This window comes from Canis lupus, chromosome 13, assembly GCF_011100685.1.
Source record: "Canis lupus familiaris isolate Mischka breed German Shepherd chromosome 13, alternate assembly UU_Cfam_GSD_1.0, whole genome shotgun sequence".
Classification (NCBI taxonomy): domain Eukaryota; kingdom Metazoa; phylum Chordata; class Mammalia; order Carnivora; family Canidae; genus Canis; species Canis lupus.
In genome coordinates, this window is record NC_049234.1 from 10,445,623 (window position 1) to 10,471,659 (window position 26,037).

Sequence of the window (26,037 nt, forward strand, 5' to 3'; positions counted from 1 at the left end):
AACATTACACTGTGACAAATAGGTGTTGTTACCTAATGCATTTATTCATTCATTCAAATTTTCTTTCTAAAATATTCATTATTCAATTGCCACTCTACTGGAACAAAATGCTAAACCAGATGGAATATAGAGTCAACAGGTATGTGTATATACATAGTTGTATTTCACATGCACCAACATGTTAAATACTTTGCTGACTCCGCAGCCCAAAGTCCTACATTATCTTTGATTAGCTTTTCATAAACTTAAATAAATTAGAAAAAAGGGTGAAATCATCAAACAGACTCCTCTCTGAGCCTTAGGCAGGGCTTGATCTCATGACCCATGCTCAACCACTTGAGCCACCTAAGGACGCCAGAGAATGAATGATATTTCTTTGATCAGAAGTGTGTATACAAGAACTTTCCTTTCCTTTGCCAGAATCTGCAAGGAAGGAGCATAGTCTACAAGACTACACCAAAGCTTTAGCTTTTCATCTCCTTTGGAACTGTGTTCTAGGCCTTCTGTCATGCATGTTGGCCACCCCATAAAAGATATCTCATTTTGGAATTGATGAAGTAGCTCTAAAAATCCACAAAAAAATTTTCAGATGTTTTAATTAATTAGTAATCCTGAATTCTCATAAAGAAAAAGTTATTATGACTATTAGTTTCTTTCTAAAGGAACTGTATGTCCTCTCATTACTTCTGCTTGGTGATAGCTACCCATTTAATCTCCTGAAGCACAGAAAGCATCCTGCTGAGAAAAGACCATTTGTAGATCTAAGACCACAGTATTTTCATGCAGAAAATACTTTTTTTTTTTTTTTTAAGATTTTAGTTTTAAGTAATCTCTACACTCACATTGGGGCTCAAACCCACAACCTGGAGATCAAGAACCTCATGCTCCATCGACTGAGCCAGTCAGGCAATTCTGTCTTTTCTTTCTTGATGAGTAAATATTCCCACTTAAGTTTGATGGCTATAAAAGTTCATTTTGGAACCAGCAGAACAGAAGGAGTTAAAGCTCCTTGAAAGCATTTCTAGGAATACTGTTATGGTCCTACCATACTCACCTACTCCTCTTTTCTCATATAGTTTTTTTTTTAAAAAAGAAAGAAAAACACCTGTTATTTTAGTACATAACTATTTAAATGTGAAACTTTCTCCCTATTTTCCAAAATTTTAAATAAATTACCTTAAATTACTATCTCTTGCTAAGATGCCATTTAGTATCTCCAGGATATCCTGATGTTCTAGCATGAGCAGATAAACCTTAGAAATACACATGGTTTTTTAAAATATGAAATGAGCAAATATGCAGGTATTAGTTTGTATTACATACTTAAAATAGCATATACAGCAAAGCAAGGAATTTTGTGTACAATTCAGATTTAGCAAAATAGTCAGTGTTGGATTTTGAAGCACTTACAAAAGTACTTTTAAAAAAAGCCTTTTTATTTTGAGATAATTATAGATTCATAGGAAGTTTCTAAGATAGTAGAGAAGTCCCTATATCCTTCACCCAGTTTCCCCTCAATGACTGTATTTTACATAACTATAGTATAATATCAAATCTAGGAGGCTGACATTAGTGCAATGTGTATGTAAACCTATGATATTTCATCACATATATAGACTCATATAGCCATCATCGCAATCAAGATACACAACTATTTCATCATCACAAAGCTCTCCTTCATGACACCTCTTTATAATCACACACATCTCTAAGACCTGCCAATCAGTGTCTGTAAAATTACTTATTTATGCATATCTCTTACACATTTTTACTAAAATATGAGAAAACCACAGAACTGGGTGTCAGGAGGTGGCTGGTTCTAAATTTGTCACTGGCTAATTCATATGCTTGGACAATTCACTTCCCTTCTACAGCCTCAGTAGCTCCTCTATAAAAATGAAGGTTTGGACTCTTTTCTTCTCTTTTCTTTTCTTTTCTTTCTTTTCTTTTTTAAGGGCACCAGCATTTGAAAACTCACATGATTACTGTTCTCAATTATGATATCACTTGAAAGATTATTAAATGCAAACCAAGTTAAGAAAGTATGATTTAAGTATGTGGAGATCAACAAGGATTGAATGTATTTAAATGTATTCTGCATTAAAATAGTGTCATTGTCAAACAACTTAAGTGACAAAAAGCTGCCTTATGATAATATATTGCCGCTCTAAAATTTGAAGCAAATAGAAACATGATCTGACTTGGATCCATCTTTCATGGGGACAGGGGCTACTGTTCTCCCAAATGCACAGGTGGAGAAAACCTGGCACTGAGATTACCTGACTCCCTTTGCTCCCAAGGGCATCCTTTGGGGAAGAAGAAGCCAACATTCCTAAAATGTGCCTGGCTATGTATCTGAGCTCGCAATGCTGCAGCAGAAACTTTAAGTTGAAGATTCTGGACCTTGGGGTTCACATTTGGCCCTTTCTGGGAAGGGAGATTGACACAGGAGCTGCTCTTTGCTTCTGCAGCCCAGGGTCTGGGGTCAGAGGACCTGCAAGGAGCCTAGCAGTGGAGTTTCCTGCTGTCTTAGGGAGCACTCCTTGCTCCACACTGTAGAACAGCATAAAGACAACAGGGAAGCAGTTTTTCCCAAGTGCCTCCTTCCCCTTAAAGCTTTAATAGTCTCTTCCTATGTGCCATATTAAGCTTGCCGATCTCTTTCTCTACAATATACTCATCTTAAATTCAAACCTGTTGAGGAGTTTTGAGCTCATCACCCGAGCTCTTCAACATCATATTGGTGGAAATTCGGTCCACCCTCTTCACCTCGAAGAATTTGTATGAAAAGTCCCCAAGAAAGCAGAAACTTGAAAAGTGTCGTCTGGGGACTTTGGGCCATCCACGTCTTTGGGAAGATCTACAAAGGCTTTCTTTTTTTGGATAGCACCAATTCTTCACCAAACCCTCCTCATCAAAACGCACCATTTCTAAGTTCCGCTCCCGAGGACAGTTAGTAAAGGGAGATCCAAAACCTATGGCCTGGTCAACCTGCCTGCCCGGCAAGGAGCCTAGCCCAACCACCTCATGACTCATCAGACTGGGGCACTGTCACCCCGTCTCCGTGCGGAGAGCGCCCACTGCCCACGAGCTCCTCCCGTGCGCCCGCGAGCACCCTGACGCCCCACCCCGCCCGCGCAGGTCTGCGGTATCCTCCGCTCGCCACGGACCCAGGAGGCCTGGCCGCCCTGCGGTGCCCGCGGGCACCGACGTGGGGATCCGCACAAGCGCCCGGTCTTACCCTCTCTCTCCCAGGAGGGGCCCATCGCGCGGTCCAGGACGAGGCATCCACGCGCGCCCGGGAGGCCGGGGCCCGGCTGGGCCGGGGTCGGCCGCGCACGCGAGCGGGCGGCGGCGCAGGTGCGCGCTCAGGCGCGGGGAGCCGGGCCCGGCCCGCTCCGCCCGCGCCAGCCCGGGCGGGACACGTGGTGCTCGGCCGCCCGCGCTCGCGGTGCCCGCGGCCCCGGGGCCTCGGCAGCCCGTTCGGCCGCGGCAGAGGTTGCGGACGCTGCGGGGCGAAGGGCGCGGAGCGAGAGGCGGGGCGCGGGAAGGGGGGGCGCCGCGCCGGGGGCGCCGGGGCGGCCGCGCGCAGGGGGGCTCCGGGGGCCTGCTGCCGGGGTCCTCGACCTGCGGGCTCGGTCCCGGTCCCCGGAGACGCGCGGACGGCGCGGCAGCTGCGTCCCGGAGGCGCTCCCGGCGGGGGCGGGGGCGGGGGCGGCGCACTGCGGGGGCTCCGGGTGCGCGCCGGGCGCGGGAAGCCGCCGAGCGCGGGGGCCGCAGGGGCCGCCTGCATGACCCAGTCCCGCGCCCGCCGGCCCGAGCAGCTGCGACCCGGCCCGCGTCCGCTCGGGGCTTCACCGCCCGGTAACACTCCCGGCCCCCGCGTGCAGGTGCAAACCGCTGCCAACCGCGGCGTGGGCCTGAGCTGCCCTTGGGGACAGCCTCTGCCGGGGAAGGGCCCTCCTGCGACCACAGCCTGTCGCCTGGGGACGGCTAAGCAAGACGCTGCCCAAACCTGGGAGGAAGACCTACCCTGAAGCCGCAAGCTCTTTCCCACTTCGCCGGTGACCTTGGACGCCTCTTCTAAACAAGGTGTCTCTGTTGGATTTCCTGGTTCTGAGGATAAACGCGGCGATTCGCTTTCTAACTCAAAGGCAGTAATAGCCACTGGGTTAAAAGTAATAACAGGGACGCCTGGGTGGCTCAGCGGTTAGCGCCTGCCTTTGGCCCAGGGCGTGATCCGTGCTCCTGGAGACCTGAGATCGAGTCCCGCGTCGGGCTCCCTGCATGGAGCCTGCTTCTCCCTCTCCCTCTGCCTGTGTCTGCCTCTCTCTCTATGTCTCTCATGAATAAGTAAATGAATAATCTTAAAAATAATAATAATTCTTTTAAAAAACACTCCAGATAGCTTTAATAAGCCAGTGTAACATAGATCTATTTTTTTTTAAGATTTTATTTACTTATTCATGAGAGATAGAGAGGCAGAGACACAGGCAGAGGGAGAAGCAGGCTCCATGCAGGGAGCCCGACGTGGGACTCGATCCTGGGACTCCAGGATCACGCCCTGGGCCAAAGGCAGACGCTCAACCGCTGAGCCACCCAGGAGTCCCCATAGATCTAGTTTGTATTGACTTTAGGTAAGGCTGAAGGAAGCTTAGGACTAGGAAGAAAACCATTCTGATTTGTAGGTCCAAATGCAAAAATTCATCAGCCCCTCTACCTGCTTTTCTAGGAAGGTAGGTTTGAAGAAATTAGTGGGAAAATACTTTCCTCAGAATTGCCAGAGCCCCAGGTAGCCCCATCCAGGGCACTGAGCTTTCCTAAAGAGCCTCATGATGAACTGATTTCATCATTCTGCTCTCCCATAGCTGAGGGTCAAAGGGCAGTCACCACAGTTTGGCTAAGGGCTCTTCTTGGTGACTTCCTTGTTCCACTATTTGCTGACTCCTAGATCAGTCTTCATTTTTACCCCTGAAGGGAGCTTTCTGTACAGCAGAGTGGTTCTGGAGGGCAGCATCCCAGTCCTCACCCTGACTGCTTTCTCCTTTCCCTGGCTCCTCTTCTCACCATAGTCACTAGTTTTTAGCACACCCAGTCAGCTTCACATATAACAGACTTCTATTTGTGTGAGAACTCTACACAGTTGAAACCATCAGTCTCACATTACTTGGCAAATGCTAAATGCACGAAACATTTTATTCTGTTGTGTCAGCTCATTTTTCTTTGGTCTGTTTTCTACTTATGTCTGATCATAAGGCTCAGACTTTAAGATTTTGTCTCATATTTTCTAAGTCTTGGAAAGCCCCTCCTTCATGAAAAATGAAGATTCCTAACATAATCAAACCCCATCACAACAGAAATTCTTCTTTTGCCAAATCTTGACTTCACCAGGTGGCAGCATGTTCTCTGTGACCCCACCCTCTTTGCCTCTAGAACCTCTTCAAGGTTCTACCAGTGGTTTAAGTCTCCGTTGACCTACGGAGAGATGCATCTACCCCTATGACTTCTTGTCAAAACTTCTCCCTATACCAGCATATCTATCCTTCACCTGCTTGGCTTATGGTCTTTTGGGAAATTTGGTTTTTTCTCTTCCTTCTCCTCATAATCCAGGCTTCCCGACTCTCTGAGTCAAACATTGCTGCATTTTTCCCACTGAATCCCTGTTAGTTCTTTATAAGATTGCTGTGAGGCTAAAAAGGGAAGTGCTTGGAAATATAGGACTATTGTGTTAAAGATAACCAGTCTCATGCCCTCCCAGGTTTACAGCTTCCTTTAAAACAGGGATTCCCATTTACAATTGCACCCAAAAGCATAAGATACCTAGGAATAAACCTAACCAAAGATGTAAAGGATCTATACCCTCAAAACTATAGAACACTTCTGAAAGAAATTGAGGAAGACACAAAGAGATGGAAAAATATTCCATGCTCATGGATTGGCAGAATTAATATTGTGAAAATGTCAATGTTACCCAGGGCAATATACACGTTTAATGCAATCCCTATCAAAATACCATGGACTTTCTTCAGAGAGTTGGAACAAATTATTTTAAGATTTGTGTGGAATCAGAAAAGACCCCGAATAGCCAGGGGAATTTTAAAAAAGAAAACCATATCTGGGGGCATCACAATGCCAGATTTCAGGTTGTACTGCAAAGCTGTGGTCACCAAGACAGTGTGGTACTGGCACAAAAACAGACACATGGATCAATGGAACAGAATAGAGAATCCAGAAGTGGACCCTCAACTTTATGGTCATCTAATATTCGATAAAGGAGGAAAGACTATCCATTGGAAGAAAGACAGTCTCTTCAATAAATGGTGCTGGGAAAATTGGACATCCACATGCAGAAGAATGAAACTAGACCACAATAGCCAAACTGTGGAAGGAGCCTCGGTGTCCATCGAAAGATGAATGGATAAAGAAGATGTGGTTTATGTATACAATGGAATATTACTCAGCTATTAGAAATGACAAATACCCACCATTTGCTTCAACGTGGATGGAACTGGAGGGTATTATGCTGAGTGAAGTCAGTCAATCGGAGAAGGACAAACATTATATGTTCTCATTCATTTGGGGAATATAAATAATAGTGAAAGGGAATATAAGGGAAGGGAGAAGAAATGTGTGGGAAATATCAGAAAGGGAGACAGAACGTAAAGACTGCTAACTCTGGGAAACGAACTAGGGGTGGTAGAAGGGGAGGAGGGCGGGGGGTGGGAGTGAATGGGTGACGGTCACTGGGGGTTATTCTGTATGTTAGTAAATTGAACACCAATAAAAATAAATTAAAAAAAAATAAAATAGGGATTCCCACGTATTTGGAATGAAAGGTTATTTGATTTTTATTCAGAGGCCTTCAAAGCACAATGTGAGATAAATTGGAATGATGTTGGAGGGTGAGGGCAAGGCGTGGTAAAGTGGAGAAGAGGGAAGGGTGGATATGGTACTAAGGTGGAGTTTCTGAGTGGGAAATGTCAAATGGACCAGAAGATGGGAAGAGGAGAGAGGAAAATCCTGTCGGGAATAGTTTTCCTTGGAATGGGCTCAGTGGCCTCCATAGAAGAAAATGAGGTGCTTTTCTGTAGGAGCTTAGTTTCTTACTTATTGTCAATATACATCCTCCATAATGCATCTTCTATAAGATGACCTTCTGAAACTAAAAACACAAGAAATATCTCTAGACAGTTGTGAAAGCACAAACCACTGAACTCAAGCTTTCCCAGACATATTGCAGGAAGACAGGGTAATTGTAGAAACTGTGTAGAGTTTATTTTAGAAGGAAGGTTTATTTTTTATTTTTTTAAAGATTAATTTATTGATGCATGAGAGACACAGAGAGAGGCAGAGGGAGAAGCAGGCTCCCTACAGGGAGCCCGATGCAGGACTTGATCCTGGATCCCAGGATCACACCCTGAGCCAAAGGCAGACACTCAACTGCTGAGCCACCCAGGCATCCCTAGAAGGAAGGTTTAAACGGGGAGGTTTATAGAATCTTGGAGATCAAAGAGACTTTAAAAGATATTCTGATCCAGCCTTTGAGATGTTGCAGTAATCATGCTTTTCAGTTCTTTAGTTTTCTGTTTCTTTTGTCTGGCACAAAAGTCCTTCTCAAAACTCATGTTTGCAAGAGAGAGCATTCTTCATGGCTACTAAAAAAAAAACCCTCTCCCTTACCCAGTTGTTTCTTTCTAGATTCTAGATTTGAATTAGACTGGAGAAAATTCTCCTTTATTTTCTCTAGACCTGAGGATATTAAATAACCAGCTGACAGGTGGGAGGATTCAATGGGTACCCAGGAGCCAAATGGTCCTACAAGAAAGTTATAGGAAAATAAATTCAGTATTGACAAAGAAATGCCAGCTTTTCTTCTGGGGCTAAAGTTGTAATTTTCTTGCACTAAGAATATTTGAAGTCTAGTTTTTCACTGCTTTTATCAAACTATGTAGAACTAGTACCTGTCTATAATTAATTTAGTCATTTGCAATGTTTACTCAATACTGTATTCTAGACTCATCTTGGTTTTCCTTTTCCTCTTTCCATTTTCTTAAGGCTTGTTTGTTAAGGTGTGATTAGATTGATATGTTACTCCTCCAAGTTGCCAGAAGGAGGAGGAGTTCTCATTTGCTGAGTGTGTACTATATATACCTGCCACCAATTTACAACATTTAATTTAATTTTATACTTTTCTTAAGAAGTAGTTAATCTTAGTACATTTTACTGGTGAAGAAAAGGAGGCTTATGACATTTTTACAGTCACAAAGGTAGTAAATGATGGAGTGGGGATTTGAACCCAAGTATTTCTGATTATTCTGTATTCCTGTTTAACTCCAGGAACTTTCTGGAGGTAATACCTTTATTCAAAGGAATAAGTCAAATGGGAGAAATATTAGGTGCTACTGCAGGATGGACAGGGAGTAGATTTTGTCATCTCTTGTGCACTCAACTAAAACATGCTAGTAGCTTTCTCTTTTCTTCTAGAAAGGGCTGGGCTGGAGTCTAATCAAAATCCTTGGGAGACTCGAAAACTATGTTACACTCTCTTGAACCACACATAGATGATTAATGTTTATTGAAAAAAATTCAGAGGAAGTTTATTTATTATAATTCCTTGATATATACCATAAACTATAAAAATATTTAAAGTATTATCCAAGCCAAGAACTTTTATTCATAACAGATTGGTTAAGTGAAATAAGATGCATGGTGTGTTTGGTCAACTCATCTACCCTCTCTGAGCTTGTAGTCATTTATCTATAAAATAGAAATGAAAAAGAAACAAATAATAAATGTAAGGCTCCAAGAGTTTGAAGTGTCAGAGGAAATAATGGAAACCAAAGTGCTTTGAGAATTATGATTACATATACATTGATGTATATGTCAATAAGAAAAAAGCTAAATGGAAGCCACATGGTGAATTGAATGGGAAAGGAATATTTTATGTCAAGTAACCTTTGGTCACAGAGTTATGGAGTTTTAGCATAAGTAGGAAAATTATACGTTATTTAATTTCTCTTATCTATAAATGAAGAAACAAATGCTCCCCCAAAAGTAAATTGTCCACAGTCACAGAACATCCCTAAAAATATCATTGGAAATTCTAAACTTTGAAAGCAATATCATAGGAATAGGCAGTCATGCAGTAAATATTTATTGAATACCTACTGTATGTCAGGCACTATTTTAAATGCTGGAAATGTAGTGTTGAACAAAACAGATTGCATTCCTGCCCTGAGAGGACTGATATTCTAATGGAGAGAGATAAAAGTTATGTGAACAAACAGGATCATTATAGACACTGACAAATGTTTATAAGAAGTTAAAATAGGCAATATGGAAATGATGCCAAGGTTTTGATCTGAATAACTGAATGGATGGGGGTGGATGGCACAGCATGTGGTTGTGGTGGGGGTTGTGATGGAGATGGGAGAAGTAATTAGTTCTGTTTTGGGCATATGAAATGCCAAATAATGATCAGACATTCAGACATCCACATGGAGCTGTGGAATGGAAGTCTGAGCTCAAAGGAGAGGTCCAGGCTGGAGGTAAACATTTGAGAGTCCCCATCACATAGACTGCCTCACAAGCCATGGTGTTAAAAAAGGGGGGGGGGATTTGTTTTTATGTAGAGGGTTTTTTTGGTCAGGCTGCTGTGTGGGTAAGGTGATTCAAACATGTCTTAGCTTGTCCACTCAAACTAAAGCCACCCAAAGCTGCTCAGCCATAGGCTAGCTGACTGTCACTATATCAACAGTGTCCTGTCAAAAGGGATAGAGAATCTTTTCTCATTTTGAGGCTAGAGTCATGTCTACCATTTTAAGAGGAAAAGTGTTCATGACCACACTGTTTTTTCTTTTATTCGGGCCCAAATGTGTGCCTCAGATCCATTTCAGGAACTGTTGTGATGAAGATGCTAGCAACTCCTCTGCAGAAATGGATTCTCATTTTGTGCATTATGGTTCAAATTCTGAGCTGAACTTAAATGATAATGGCTTCATATTTCTACTTTAAGATATATACCTAAAACCATCACTCAATTTGGATTTTCTTACTGAGATTCTCTTGAGAGCCTATTTTTGATTATGTTTAATTTTTTACGGGGTGTTAGAAAATTGGTCTTTCATTGCTTTCACAATACTCTTTATTTATTAGTCTGGTAACAGTTGCTGTAGTGTGCCAAAGGAAGCTGTTCTTGGTAAAAATTCTTTTAGAGGATGATATAATGAGGCTAGAGATTATTGATTTCAGTGATAGTGTTTCTTAAGGTGAAGTATGTGATAAGAAAAGGCCCTTAGTGCCCCCAAATGGCCAGGTTTCACAATGATTAATGTTCTACCTTTAGAGAATAATTTCTGTTAATCCAGCTCAGGATTTTCTTTGTAGTTCTGTTTTATTTTTAAAAATAAAACCATACACACATATTATAGAAAATTAAAAATGAAGAAAGGCACCAAGAAGAAAAAATCATTTGTAATCTTTTATTCAAAGATAAATGCTGTAATATTTGTGTGCAGTCCTCTACTTCTTTGTGCTCCCTCCAGGGAGCCTGATGTGGGACTGGATCCCAGGAACCCCAGGATCATGCCCTAAGCCAAAGGTAGACACTCAATCATTGAGCCGCCCAGGCATCCCTCCTGGGTGACTTTTAAAATAAAATAGAAGCATGCTGAATATACTGTCTTGCTAAATAATGCCTTCTTCTGATCAAAAAGTAATACATTGTAGAAAATTTAGAAAATACATAAGTGCAAAATACCCAGAAAAATAATAATTACTTATTATCCTATTATCTGAGGTAGCCATTTTGACAAATATGCCTGCATTGTCAATGAATACATGTATTTTATTTATTTTTAAAAAGATTTTGTTTATTTGAGACAGAGAGAGAGAGAGCATGCACTAGTGGGAGGTAGGAGAGGGGCAGAGGGAGAAAGAAAAGCAGACTCTCCAATAAGCAGGGAGTCAGATTCAGGGCCCAATCCCAGGACCCTGAGATAGTGACCTGAGCTGAAGGCAGCTGCTTAACAGACTGATCCACCCAGGTGCTTCTCAATGAATACATATATTTTATATGTACACATAAGTATGAAATATGCATATATATTTTATGTTAAACTGGGATTACCTATTTAGCTACTTAATTCTTCCACAGAATATCATACATAATTTTGTCTATTACTATTCTACACAATTATTTCAACAGCTTTATAGTATTACATCATATGGCCACATGATATAATTGTCTGCTCAAAATATAGATACTCATGCACAGTGCCATGATTTCATGCAAGGGAGTAGGTTTATATCATATTAAAATGAATGTCTTTAACAATTTTATGCAAGGTAAATCAAGACTGTAAGGCTATCAAGGCAATTTGTAAGTGGAAAATAAGTAGCAAATGAGCAAGTTTCTAAGATATGTGTCTGAATGGATTAGGGTAGCCCCCCAGCTGGCTGATGATGCATATATATGACCATAGGAGTGTGATTAGGGCATTTTATTGTCATTCAGCTATAGTTAGAAAGGTTGTTCAAAAGCTATTGAACAATGTTAAAGCACCAGTGTATTGTGCACAGTATGCTTATATACACCTGCATAGATGCAGATTCAAAAACAGATATAGATATAATTATAGAACATCATCATTAATTTGATGAGGTTTATGGAATTCATGTTTTCAGTGTACAGAATATTTCAAAATGGCACTGAACATGGAAGTCTGAGTGGAAGGAAAACTCTGGTATTCATTCTTTTGGAGACTGGCAGACCAGAAACCAGCTTCCCACATTTTATGCAGCCTATGTGGATCTTTGAAAGGGTTAATAATGAATTTCATAGTGAAGTTCATGGAGCAGTATTTGCATTACGGATATTTTGAGACTTATTAAAAATTCAGATTTCTGGAGACCCCTTGACACCAAATAAATAAAATTCTCAGGTTTAACACATTTCCCACGTGATTTGTATAGAAATCAAATTATTAGAATGATTGGGAATTAATTTAGGGAACTAAGAAAAAAAAGCCTGTGAGCTCCTTAGCATTAGGGATTTTTTTTTCTTATTTGTATCTCTGGCACCTAGCGCACAGTGCCTGGTCCATGGGATGTGAGAGACATATAGTTATTACATTGACTATTTGTTTTAATACTTGTAATGTTGTAGTAAGTTCTTGCCTTGCATATAACATTTTTCTTAAAAAAAACATTTTTCTTCAAAATCTCTTGTCATAACTTTTCAGACTACTTTCATAATCTTGATGATTATGTCTTGCATACAGTAAGAACTTGATTAGTGTTGATTACGTGAATAAAGAAAATAATTTGTAATAACACCTAATCACTCTTACTTCAGAGCAGTGCACTACCACAATTACCTGGGATGCTGCCTTTTAGTCCCTAGAAGTATGACAGCTGGGAGTCAAACCTGTGTTTAGTAACTGCCATAATTCCCACATGACCATGGATGAGCAACTGCTGAGCCCTATTGACTTGGGCTTCATAATCTATAAATAAAGAAAATGGCAGAGATTCAATGAGATAACACCCACAAGGATACTTTGAAATCAATAAAGTGCTTTGCAGAAGTAAGTTGTTATTATTATTCTTATTTTCTCCATCAAGGTCATCCTCATCAAGAACTTTTTCCACCTGCCTCAGTTCTTGGGAGTATTTCACGTTGTAAATGAATTCTTCCCTTCAACAAAAATTAATTTACTTATAGAGCATCTACTAGTATGCCAGTCACATTTATATGTGGTAAGTTGGGGCAAGAGTATATTTAAGAAATTTGTGAATGTGAAATCCTTAAGAGTCAGGGGTGGCAAATAAGTTGACCAATGTCCATCATGTCACCTCCAGTCTCTAAGACAAAAGTCACTAAAGAATTATAGTCCTCTACTTCTTATGTGCTCAGAAGTTGCCTCCCAAGTTTGCTCAACCCAGTGAAGCCCCTGTGATTAATTGTCACTGACCCTTCAGTAGAACCTATTTGCCATCTTTGGTGTAGGATAAATTTATATATAAGTATAAATGTATTATTTTTGAGTTCTGCACATATTTCTTAAAGATATGATTCCATTGTATGTATGAAGGGTTTGTGGGCTGTGTGTGTGTGTGTGTATATATATATATATATATATATATATAGTATATATATGTATAGATACAGACATGTATTATTTGTGAAATAATACTAAATATAACATAAAATGTGAGTGTATGTGTATATGTAAAATAAAGAGAAGCAAGAGGATATTAAGGCCATCTTTTTGCTAGACTTTTACATTAAAAATTCACAGTAAAAAAAAATAAAAATAATTCACAGTAAAACCTTCTGAAAGAAGTTGAAAGAACAATATGAAGATTACATAGGTCTCCCAGCTATCAGCAAGTGTTAGAATCAGCTTCTCAGTCCAGGCACCAGAACCAGATTTCCTATTTTATTTCTGGGAAGACCCCAGCTGGAGTTTTGCCTCTTTGGAACAGGACGCAAGTCTGAAAGATTTGGATAATTTAGCTTTACAATGTGATAAGTGAGACTTTAGTTCCCGGTAGTGGAAATACCAGTAGTCCTTTGGAAGAGTGTCTCAATTCTATCTCTTAGCATCTTGCTTGAGTATTTCACGTTGTAAATGAATTTTTCCCTTCAACAAAAATGAATTTACTTATAGAGCATCTACTAGTATGCTAGCCAGTGCTAGATGCTAGATCAAAAACTCTGCACCCCTAAAGTTTAGATTAAATCATTCTATGTGCTCCAATAGTAGTTTTAATTTCTACTATAAAAATACATTTCCCATTGCATGATAATTGCCTGTGTTGTCTCCCACTGAAGTATCAACTCCTATGAGACAGGGTTGATTTACTATTGTATCTCTCCTGGTTAAACCAGAGTTTGGAAGACTTTCTCTAAAGGGACAGTTAATGAACATTTTAGTTTTTAGGATCTGCAGACCATATATTCTCTGTCTCAACTACTCAATTTGCCAATGTAGTGAGAAATCAGATATAGACCATATAAAAATGAGTGGGTATGACTGTGTTTCAATAAAACTTTATTCATAAAAACAGGTGGGTTAATATTTGTTCTTTATTGGTTGGCACATGGTCAGAGCTCAATAGATTTTTAGTAGTAGTAGTAGTAGAGCTATGTTAGCTTTGTAGAATTCATAAATGAAAGTCTAATGAAACACAGTGTTTGCTTTCATGGATCTTACATTCTACTGGAGATTAAAATGTTTTCAAAATTGTATGAAAAGTCCTGTGATGGACCAAGGGTGATATATTATGGAAGCATAATAGACATCCTGTGAAACTAGGAGAGTAGATTAGAAAAGTCTTCATGGAAGAAATAGATTTAGAATTCTATTTTGAAGAAAAAATAGAATATAGAGAAGACAAGAGGTAGAAAGGATGTTCTAGGCTAAGGGAATAGCTCCAGTACAAAGCCAGGGCAGCACAGAAGCTCATGACACATTTGGAGAGCTGCAGGTGGTTCATTGTGGGAATCTTAACTATGGAAGATGGTGTTGCAGTTTGGTTCTTCCACTTGTGCTCTAACCCCCTTGTCTATTTTCCGTTGGGACCTACTCCATCCTTTTTTTCCCCTTTGTTCTCTTTCTCTCACTGATCCACCTTAGTGGACATGCTCAGGTGTTTTCTTTATTTAAAACTACTATTTCCATTTCTACTATCACCACTACAACCTGCATCATCACTTCAACCACCTCCTCCACTGCCACCAGCATTTTCACCAGCACCTTTGCTATCTCTGCCACCGCTACCCTCTTCATCACCTCCAAGACCATCACTGTCATGACCACCTTCATACCTGTCATCTGCACCATCATTCCTGCCACCTCCTCCACCACCCCTACTACCATCACCACCATTGCCATATCTGCAATGACACCTTATTTTAGTCCTAGCCCTCTAAATCAGTCATGACATTTCCCTGTTTCACAGACAATCTTCTTGAAAGAGTAGTATGCACTTGCTTTTTCCTCTTGGATACTCTCATTTGCTGTTCAGCCAACTACAACCTGGTTTCAATTCTTGTCACCCCAATGAAATTATTTGAAATAAAGTCACTGTTTACCATGATCATCATATTGCCATACTCAGTGGACTCTTTGGCCCTTAACATATATGACTTCTCAGTGGCATTTGATTCTGTTTGAGTTTGGTAATGCTAAAACCTGGTTGCCTCTTCATATTTTGTACTTTTATTTTCAGTTCTCTCTCAGACCATCATCCAGTTACCTCTTAAATGTGAGTGTTTGCTTGGCTGTCCACTGATCTCACAATCAGTAGTCAACTGTGTGTATAACGTCTCCTACTCAGTTCCTATATCCAGTGAGTAGGAATGAGGAAATTCGTTGCACGTGAGTAAGAAAACTTACACGAAGATGTATTTGGCATAGCTGCTGAAGGAAATGAGAAAGGGAGTTGGCTAAGACGTGCCGGTCAGGGCAGGGAGCCCGGTAGAAGTTGCTGATCTGAAATTTGTAATGTTTTGAAACCACTTGGTATATTTTTCCACCATACTAAGAACAGGGAAAAATTTATTTAATGGATATTTGGGTAGAAAAAGATATAAAATCACTAAATAAACTTCCTTAAGGTCTTTACTGGGACTATTCCCTAAACTGATAGTAGCGAGTGTATGGCTATCACAAAACAGTAATCTCTAACCATTTTGTAGTTAAATCAATACATCCTTCTTGTTTGATGTGATAATTCTTTATTCTGCTCTTCCTTCATTCTGAGATGTTGTAAGATTTATTTTTTAAAACATTAATAAAGTTAGTTTGTCTAGCCCTTGCTGTGACCTTTATAGACTTTAAGATGATTTTTTATTTTTTATTTTTTTATTTTTATTTTTATTTTTATTTTTTTTTTAAGATGATTTTTTAAATACTAAATCCTGGAACTGGAACACACAAAATAAATTTTGATGTAAACATTTGGAACTATCCCCCTAAAAAGGGGCTCCCTTGTATTTTTAGAACTGGTCTAACCAGCTCCTTCTTAGCCAGAATCTTTATCTGACAATGCATGGATAATTGCATGTCTGAATTCATATGTGTTATTTAGTTTTCTATTTCACGTTGCATTTTCTGTTGCAGATCCTTGAGTGTATTATTTAAAATTATTAGAAGTCAGAAAGAATTACCTTTTGGATAAAATCCAAATATTTTACCGTAGCCTTTCATTAGAGGTCCTTAGACTGTCTCTATAGCTGCAGCTTTCCCAACCTCACAACATATGCTCTAGCCATATTGAATTACTTTTGAATTTTTAAACATGCCTTGCCCTCTCTTGCCATCTTGTCCTTGCAGATGGTACTCATTCACAGTAGATTTCATTCTAATTCCTGTGAACTTTTCAAAGTTTCACATTGGGATGTCTTTCCTGACACCCTAATGTTAACTCTATCATAGGACTTCATGTATCATGTTCTAATAGTTCCATCTTTGTTACTCCTGCTAGAAAATAAGATCCTAGGAGACTCTATTTTTGTCCTGATATCTAGTGCCTAGCCCAGTAATTGACAATTGAAAGCATTCAATAATTGATATTAGATGAATGAATGAATGAATGAAACATGAAGAGTAGCTACTCTTCATGTTTCATTTTTTAAAAAAGATTTTATTTTATTACTCATGATAACAGTGAGAAAGAGGCAAAGACATAGACATAGGGAGAGACAGACTTCCTCTAGGGAGCCTGATGCAGGACTCGGTCCCAGGACCTCAGGATCACAACCTGAGCCAAAGGCAGGTGCTCAGCTACTGAGCCACCCTCATTTTTCTTTTTAAGTCACATTACTCATTTTTCATATAGTTCAGTCATTGTCACAGTTTATTGAATATAAAATTATGTTTTAGTAATACTTAATGTAAATATTGCTTGTGAGTGGTTTTGCATCTTTGTAGACGTCTGGTATTATTTGCCAGAGATCTTGTGCTATTCTTGTTCTTGTTCCCATGAGCGTCACCTCCTCTGTTTTCATGCATTTACTTGCTTGCACTTGCAGGCCTAGACTGGTTCGAACTGCAGCAGGAAGTAGAAGAGGTTTCCTGCCAGGGACTGGAGGTTGCCAAAAAAGTTTCTCGATTCGTTTTGATGGATAGCATGGGTTGAAGTTGAGCAAAATTGCTACACTAAAGATTACTTGAAACACTACTGCTGCACTAATGATTACCCGAGATGTTTTACATTAGACATGACAAGTAGGATCTCAAATGTTAGAGGACTTATAGAGGCCACTGTTATTCATTGCTTACTATACGCATCTAATTTCTCATTCGATTAATCTTCAGATCAACACTATGAGCTAGGTACTGTCCACACAGAGGGTGGTTAAACTGAAACTGAGAGATGTTAAGTTACTGGACCAAAGTCATATAGCTAATTGCAGAGTAGAAATAGCTCATTGATTGTATGTCATCATATGACTTATTAATCCATCATTTTACTGCGAGAGTTAATATGTTCAAAACAAATCTGATCGTCTTATTACCTTGCTTGAGGATCCCTACAATGTCCTAATTGATGATAAGATGAAGCAAATTTTCCTTGTCATAATATAAAATATCCTTCACAATCCATCTTCCAACTCCCTCTTCAATTCTACCTTCCCCATAATTTCCTCTATACATTGGTCATGCTATATTTCCCAACATTTTTGTTACACATCAAACTCACAAACAATGAGAACCTTTGTACTGGGATTTGAGAGTCATCTGAAGAGGAGAACAGTTCTCCTTTCCAGGTTCTGAAACAATTGAAGAACCATGGGAGGCAAGGATCAATAAATCAATTTTATTATAAGTAATACAGATTAGGAAGAGGCAGCTTGGAATCAGTGTTCTGAACTGAGCATACCTAGCTGGTCATGGATGAAGCAACTGGATAACTGTAGGTCTCCCACAGGGGTCCAGGGAAATCTTGAGCTGGCATACCTTGGAGGAGCATTGCTGCTGCTTATAAGAAATGAGCACATGAACTGAGTCTCACCAGTCTTATCAATCCCCTCAGCTATGGTTTCATCTAGGGTGGAATGAGTGAGAGGTCAAAAGAAACTTCTCAAGATCTCTAAGAGGACTGAAGTCCCTGTTTATGACTTGAATAGGAACTTGGAAAACAGGAGAAGATGAGTCCCCCCCATACTTTTCATATGTAGTTTCCTTGCTTTGAGTGACCTTTTCTGTCTTTACCACCAGCTCTGTATTGCTTCTTTAAAACTTTCTGATTTTTATAATGCAGAACATGTGGTTTCCTCTCCAGCTATAGCATTCAGTTCAGACCTTTTTTATGATACACTTATCTTACACTTATGATACACTTATATGCTTCTCACTTCCAAGGCCTGTGAGCTTTTCCGAGGTAGGGACCTTATCTCATTCATTCTTATAACACCCAGTGCTAATAAGCACAGTGTCAGAAACGTTGTTTTCAAAATACAGATGCAATGAAATGCCTGGACACCTGCACCCCGATGTTTATAGCAGCAATGTCCACAATAGCCAAACTGTGAAAGGAGCCTCGGTGTCCATTGAAAGATGAATGGATAAAGAAGATGTGGTCTATGTATACAATGGAATATTACTCAGCCATTAGAAATGACAAATACCCACCATTTGGTTTGACGTGGATGAACCTGGAGGATATTATGCTGAGTGAAATAAGTCAATCGGAGAAGGACAAACATTATATGGTCTCATTCATTTGAGGAATATAAAAAATAGTGAAAGGGAATAAAGGGGAAAGGAGAAAAAATGAGTGGGAAATATCAGAAAGGGAGACAGAACATGAGAGACTCCTAACTCTGGGAAACAAAGTAGGGGTGGTGGAAGGGGAGGTGGGTGGGGGGGTGAGGCTGACTGGGTGATGGGCACTGAGGGGGGCACTTGATGGGATGAGCACTGGGTGTTATTCTATATGCTGGCAAATTGAACACCAAAAAAATAAAATAAATTTATAAAAAAAAAAAGAAACGTTTTCATTCTTCACAAGTATGAGCATTCCATGGTATGACCACACCAAGCTGCCCTGCTCATATACAGGTGGCCTACAGTTATTCAGCTGCTTTATCTGTGCCTAGCACAGTGCCTGGACCACACAGCACTTGGAAGATGACACCACAAAGGTTGAATGAATGATTTAGCTACAGCAGATAATTTCATATGTCAAAATCTATTGGCTGCCATTCTGTTTCAAGGTGTGGACTAAGCCAAGTAAAAGATGTATATTTTGAGAATGGACTAAATATGGATAAAGTCTACAAAATGTTACCGTGGATCAGATAGAGGAAAAACCCACTTAAATATCAAACAAAAGCTACTGAATTGGGAATCTATAAAATTCCATGGGTTGTACAGGATTAATCCTGTAAAATATATTCACATGCTCTTAAAAGTGCTATTTATCATGCTATATAATTGATGTATGTGAATGGTCACATATATTACTAGACATTAACTCATGGGAGATTTATTCATTTGTAAAGCCCGCATCCTATTAAATGGAGGCATTAAACTTTTCTTGGAAATACTTATGCCATCTTATTATTTTTACAGTCCACCATTAACAACTTTGCTCATATTTCTTTCAGACTGGTACTTTTTTGGAAACATTTAAATTTCTTGGGTTTCAGGAAATAAGCTTAAACTAGTACACAGTCCCTCTTAGGTGATGCCATGTGAAATAATCAAATGGAACAAATATTGGCATGGAATTTGTAGTTATATTTTGTAATTGATGAAATCACTGGAGAAAGTAGATCAGTGTGCTTATAGATTCTGTAGAGTCTTTAGACATGGACTTTGGAAGCAAATTTCTTTTCTTTCCCCAGAAAAATCTCATATTTTCCTTCATACAATACTAAATCTTTACAGAAGAAAATAAATATAATATTAGAATATTTTCTTGAAGTCTTTAAATGTGAGAATGTTGGTAATGCACAGTGCCTCGTATACAGGAGATGATAAATTATTGCTGCTAGTGCTGCATCCCAACGTATTTCTCTTCAGGTTTTTAGTTCTGTAAGCTCCCAGAGGCCAATAACCATGTGTTATTAGCCTTTGTATTGCTTGCACCACCTAGCACAGCACCTTGCACAAATGAGATATAATAAATTTTGGTGAATAAATGAATCAATTAATTAAAGAGAGAATTAAATGGCACAACATGGGTGAAAACAGCTTCAAATTATAAAATGCTGTCCTAATAAGAGATTACTGTTATTTTTTAAAGATTTTATTTATTTATTTTGGAGAGAGAGGAGAGAGAAAGAGAGAGGGAGAGTACATGTGCAAGCAGGGGAGAGGCAGATGAGGAGGGAAAGACACTTTGGAGCAGACTCTATGCTGAGCGCAGAGCCCATTGCCGGGTTTGATCTCAGGATCCTGAGATCATGACCTGAGCTGAAACCAAGATTCGAATGCTCAACCAACTGAGCCACACCCTATTATTTTTGATGGTGAGTAATTGTTAAAAGTTTTTGAAACACGACTACATTCAGAAAGGATAAGATACTGTGAATTTCCAGAAAGTGAAGAAACCCAAATAACCAGCCCCCAAATAAAAAGCCCAATATCTCAGAAGCCCCGTTATGTTCCCTTCCCATCACTGTCCCTTTCATATTTTGGGACGTAGTGATAGTTTTTTCATTCCCATTGCTATATAGTATACCTGTGTGAATATATTTTAATTTATTTATCCTTTCTACTACTGAGGGACTTGGTTGTTTCCAGTTTTTGACTAGCATGAATAGTACAATATTCTTCTACATGTCTTATGAAGATATGTACATATTTCTTTTGAATATCGTATACCTAGAAGAGGAAATGCCTCTGGGTATGGATATATTCAGCTTTAGCTGATGTTGCCAGACCATCTATCAAAGAATTTATACCTAGTCACGCTACCATCAGCCACATAGGAGAATTCCAGTTGTATTTTCATCCTAGACAAGACTTAATGTTGTCTAGCTTGTTCATGTTAGCCATGAACTGGTGGTGGGTGTCTGGTAGTATTAAAATGTGTTGAATTTGCATTCCTATGATGACTGATGAAAACAAAGACATTTTTTATTAGCCATTTGGATATTCTCTTTTATTAAGTGCCTATCCCAAGATTTTGCACCATTTTATTTTTTTTTAAGATTTTATTATTTATTCATGAGAGACACAGAGAGAGAGAGAGACAGAGACAGAGACACAGGCAGAGGGAGAAGCAGGCTCCATGCAGGGAGCCCGATGTGGGACTCGATCCCAGGACTCCAGGATCACACCCTGGGTTGAAGGCAGTGCTAAACCGCTGAGCCATCCAGGCTGCCCAATTTTGCACAATTTTAATGGGGTCTCCTTCTTTAAAAAATTCTGTGATAGGGATCCCTGGGTGGCTCAGCGGTTTGGCGCCCGCCTTCGGCCCAGGGAGTGATCCTGGAGTCCTGGGATCGAGTCCCATGTCGGGCTCCCTACATGGAGCCTGCTTCTCCCTCTGCCTGTGTCTCTGCCTCTCTCTCTCTCTCTCTCTCTCTCCCCTCTCTCTGTTTCTCTTATGGATAAATAATAAAATAAAATCTTTTAAAAAATTCTGTGATGGTTCTTTATATATTCTAGTTAATGTGCTCTTTGTCAGGAATAGGTATTTCAGATGTCTTGTGGGTGAACAGTTTTAACCTACAGTCCATTCAGAGTGAATAGCACCAATGACTGGTGGTGTCAACTTGGTATACAATAAAATCCCTTGAGTAGATTTCACAAGATACCAGCACTAGAGCCTCATTCCTGAACAAACTGAATCAGAATCTCTGGGGATGAAGACTGGCTCTGCAAATTGTTCATCATTGTATCTCCAGCCCCTAGGAAGCAATATTCTTGATATTGAAACAGATACTAAAATTGAATCTAGTTCAAGATGCATTCTTTTGCAAACTATATACAAGCTAACTTGAATGCATTTTTCACATGATTAAAGTAAATCATGTTTAGAACTTGATAAACAGGGAAAAAATAAAAATTTGTCTTTACATGTTTGCTCTGTATTTCTGATTATAATAAAACAAACTTTCTAACAAAATGTTTAATAATATCCATTTTAAAAAATGGAAGAGCCACTTAAAATTACTTTTTATCTTATTCTTCATAAAATGATGTTATGATTTAATTTTATATTTTAAGAGGTTTATAGTGCAAAATCAGTTGGGGTAAGTTTCTCTGGAGGGGCAAATGGATAGAAATTAAAGGTCTCTAGGTTGGGGCTCCTAATTAAGAATTTGGGGAGACAGCGGCCCAGCAATGCAAAGGACTCCTTTCAGGAGGCCTTGGGTGATGCATTAATGAAGAGTAATCACATGGAGTTTGAATTTCCATTTGAATGGAAATTTCCACAGTGAGTCAGATTAGATGACCTTTACAATGCATTGCAGCTTTATATCCTATATGTTTTTGCAATGAGAGACACATGATATAGTGCAAACACAAGTCTTCCCAACCCCATTCCTCTTGCTACTCTTGCCATGGATGCAGAGGCACACACTGACCATAGGGTTTTGGAAATCATCATTTGAGGGAATTTTCACGGAAAAGATACCTAATTGTTATTGACTTAGCATAGAGTTTCTTATTAGACTTCTTCCTTTTGCATTTATTTTTGCTCTATATTTTTAGGGACCTCCCTCAGCTAGATTCAAGATGTTCTGTGAAATGGAAATGTAGCCGAATGGAAAGCAAGATTGACAGTGAGAATCCTCAATCTGCCATTTATGAAGGATAATTTGTTCAACATTAAATATAAAAAGCTCTGCCTGATGGTTGCATTATAACCAGTGGGGTGTCTTGTCAACCAACGTGCTCGGAAACAGGTTTATACAACTCACTCTTTTTCAGTAATTATTGCCTTTTAAGTGAGAGCATCTAAGCATGTTAAATGAGACTTAGTTCATAATTGTCAGATATTAGTATAATGGATTCAACTAAAAGGATTTTAGACATTTGGGCCAATTTGGCCCTCTGTTCTAGAAGCTGCACATGGCACAGGATGAACATGCCCCTTGAAATTGGAGAGAAGATGATGTGAATGACTGAATGAATGCTTGCCTTTCCTTTTGAACATTTCCTGACTCATCAGCCACCCAACCCCGCATCCCTGCCTGCATTAAAGCAAGCATACCTCTAACAAAAAGCAACATATGGAGGGAGTTACTGACTCCAGGATGCATTAAAACCAGAGCCTGAGCCTCAGACTGAAAACTCACAATCAAAAATATTTTCATTTGCCTTCCTGAAGCTTGCATTTCCACGTGTTATATGAGATTTGTTAGGCAGTTCTAAGTCTTATGTTAGGAAGTGAGCTGTTGCCGAATTCCCAGGATATGTCCTGGTCTGCAGCATATTGTGCTAGTTTCTCGTTTGTAAACGTTTTGGTCCGTGACATTTCAATGGACCTTTTTTTCAAGTCTCTAATACATAGGGTGTGCACCCACAGCAGAGAAATCACACCAATTCTGGGGGTAACTCAATCAGCATGTCATGCTTGGGCCTCAATTTTCATTCTTTGGCCAGGTTGGCATGTTACTTACAGAGTTAGGGACCATTGGAAGAACTCTTGTTCTTGTTCTTGTCAGGAACATTTTGGGATATTCCAGAGAAGATGTGATTATTTTGATAAACACATATCTAAGACATGTGACTTTCAAGCACATAGTAGTCTCTGACCTTGCTCAGAGAACCTCTAGAATGGGGACAGAACCTCCATGGTGTGAATATTCACTTTAGAATATCCCTCAGTTATAGTTTTACCTGGAAATCCTTGAATCTCTGATAAAATTCTGTTCCACATCCATGCCCAGATTCAGTTATGGACCAACCCCATCTTTCCTCCCATCTGTTGAAAGGTACTTATGAGTTTACACAGGTAATATATGAATTCATTCTTGTGGGAACATTCCAAACAATGAAGAACAGTGTTCATGATTGAAGAGTTGGTCTCTTTTCACTCCTGACAACCCTAGAAGTAGTTACCATTAATAACAGAGTAGCATGTTCTATTCTTTTTAATGCATTTATGTTGATATGTGAAGAAAACATACAAGCACGTACTTTAGCAAATATTAAAGGAATCATAGAATACAAATTTTTTTTTTAAATTTTGCTATTTGCCTTTTCATCAAAAAATTTACATTAATTGTGTTTAAACCAGAAATCAGGATTTGGGAATGCGTCCCTCTTTACAAACCCAGAGTTGGAGTCTTCCAAAGGCCTCTCTCACCTGTGGTCCTGACTACTATTTCATTTCACTGTCCACCCTGTCATTGTCCTTTCTATTATCCCACAGTCCAGCTGCATCGAGGAAAAATGTTCCATTCAGTACCTTCAGATTAAAATATACTTAAGATTTTTGAACCAACAGGGTGAGAAAATGGAAAGACTAACAAAGATTCTAATTAGAGCTAAACAGTATACATAGATAGGCTGCTTAGGCAGCAAGGGAATATTTCTCATAGCCTCAGAGATGGAAATGGGATAATTGCTAAGAAAAATGGGTCCATCTAACCTATTATCCCTTATGGCTGCCAAATTCTAGCAGCTTCCTTAAACTCTTCCTTTATGACCACTTGACAACTGAGCAGAAGGCAAGAGCTCTTCCCTGCAACGTTGAGCTTGATTGCTTACAATCTTCTGCCCCCAGGGGTTCTCATCCCCCTCCTTGATTAGGAGAAATGGCCCCCTGCTCATCCTGTCAAGACTCCCCGGCTGCACAGTGAATGGGGGAAAAATCTCATTTTGGAGACAAGCATTTTCTGTGAACTCTATTAAGCAACAAAGCAGCCAGGCTTTCACGGGGGTCACATTTCCAGGATATAATCACCAACTTCTTGGGTGCAATATAAGGCCCCTGCCGGAGTCCACTCTTTTCCATGTTCGTCAATGTGATTATTTCACGATAACAGCTTTCTCGAGGGAGTTAGAGATGCTTTCTGCACATTTTAATGAGCCTGTCATCCGGCCTCAATTTTTTCCCTATACTCTTTCTTTTCTGATTCCTTTCTTTCATGTTGTGATCCACATGTATTTGGAAGGCCAAGAGGACGCAGATTTTAAATGTCATCCAACATAGATGAAAATCCATTGTCTTCCCTTCTTGAAATTTAGCAATATTGCAGGTTTTTTTGTTGTTGTTGTTCAAGTGGGTTAAAAATATTCTATATTGGTGTTCTGAGAAAAAATAATGTATAGTTAATTAGTCATAGAATTTCAATACATTCCTAGGTAAGGAATAATCTTAGTTTTCATGAAGAATTAAAACATATGTTAAATACAATTATAATAAAGAGCATTACAACAAATATCCCTGTGTAATAAAAGGTTTCAAAGACCTACCCAAAGACCTAGCAAATTCAAGATCCCATAGTTATAGTTTTACTAGAATTTATTAAAAGAGCTAGATGAGACAGAGAGGTTTTAATGCTAACATTTCAGTTTTGAGACATTACTTAATTTAACAGCAAATACTGAATTTGGAATCCATAAAAATTTGGGTTTTGTTTTTAAGAACAGGGGGAAAAAAGAATAAATTAAGAGTGGTCAGAATATTTGATTTCATTTCTGTTACTCATACTACTTCATATTTTCTAAACTTACACTTAATTTTCAATGTGTTTATTTTTTCTTACACTGGACTTTGATTTTTATGACTAAATCTACCTTGAGATTTTCTATAACAGGGCAGTAGAAGATGATTTGATTTTATAAATAAATTTACCTTGAGATTTGCTAAGTAAAGACTATAGATTGGAGTATATTTTAGTGAATTTCAACTAGCCATTGATGATTTTTTATGCTAGTTTTTTTTAGATGGCACTTGTTAATGAATGATGTCTGTGACTAATGCTCCTTGTAGCTTAACCTACTTAAATTAATCAGGCTCTTTATCCTTTGTAAACATATGTATGATCTGCTTCAATCAGATTTCTGAAAACAAAGGAAAGTATTCTCCATCTTTTCTCAGGAGGCTTACAAATGA

General features: G+C 39.2%; 1 protein-coding gene and 1 long non-coding RNA gene across 4 annotated transcripts in view; one reads left to right on the forward strand and one right to left on the reverse strand.

The window, feature by feature from the left end:
- The window catches only part of SYBU (syntabulin), a 108,878-nt gene extending 105,592 nt beyond the window's left edge, over nucleotides 1-3,286 (reverse strand). The window contains exon 1 of one of the 3 annotated variants that reach the window (XM_038555356.1): nucleotides 3,242-3,286. The gene's annotated coding sequence lies outside the window, so the exon portion shown is untranslated. The remainder of the gene's footprint in view (nucleotides 1-3,241) is intronic. The other 2 variants (XM_038555353.1, XM_038555362.1) reach the window with 2 other exon arrangements.
- Nucleotides 3,287-3,872: 586 nt separating this feature from the next.
- LOC102155669 overlaps nucleotides 3,873-26,037 on the forward strand; it is a 36,142-nt gene continuing 13,977 nt past the window's right edge. The window contains exons 1-4 of the long non-coding RNA XR_005368546.1: nucleotides 3,873-4,092; nucleotides 12,625-12,759; nucleotides 15,238-15,386; nucleotides 22,683-22,876. This is a non-coding gene — a long non-coding RNA (uncharacterized LOC102155669). The remainder of the gene's footprint in view (nucleotides 4,093-12,624; nucleotides 12,760-15,237; nucleotides 15,387-22,682; nucleotides 22,877-26,037) is intronic.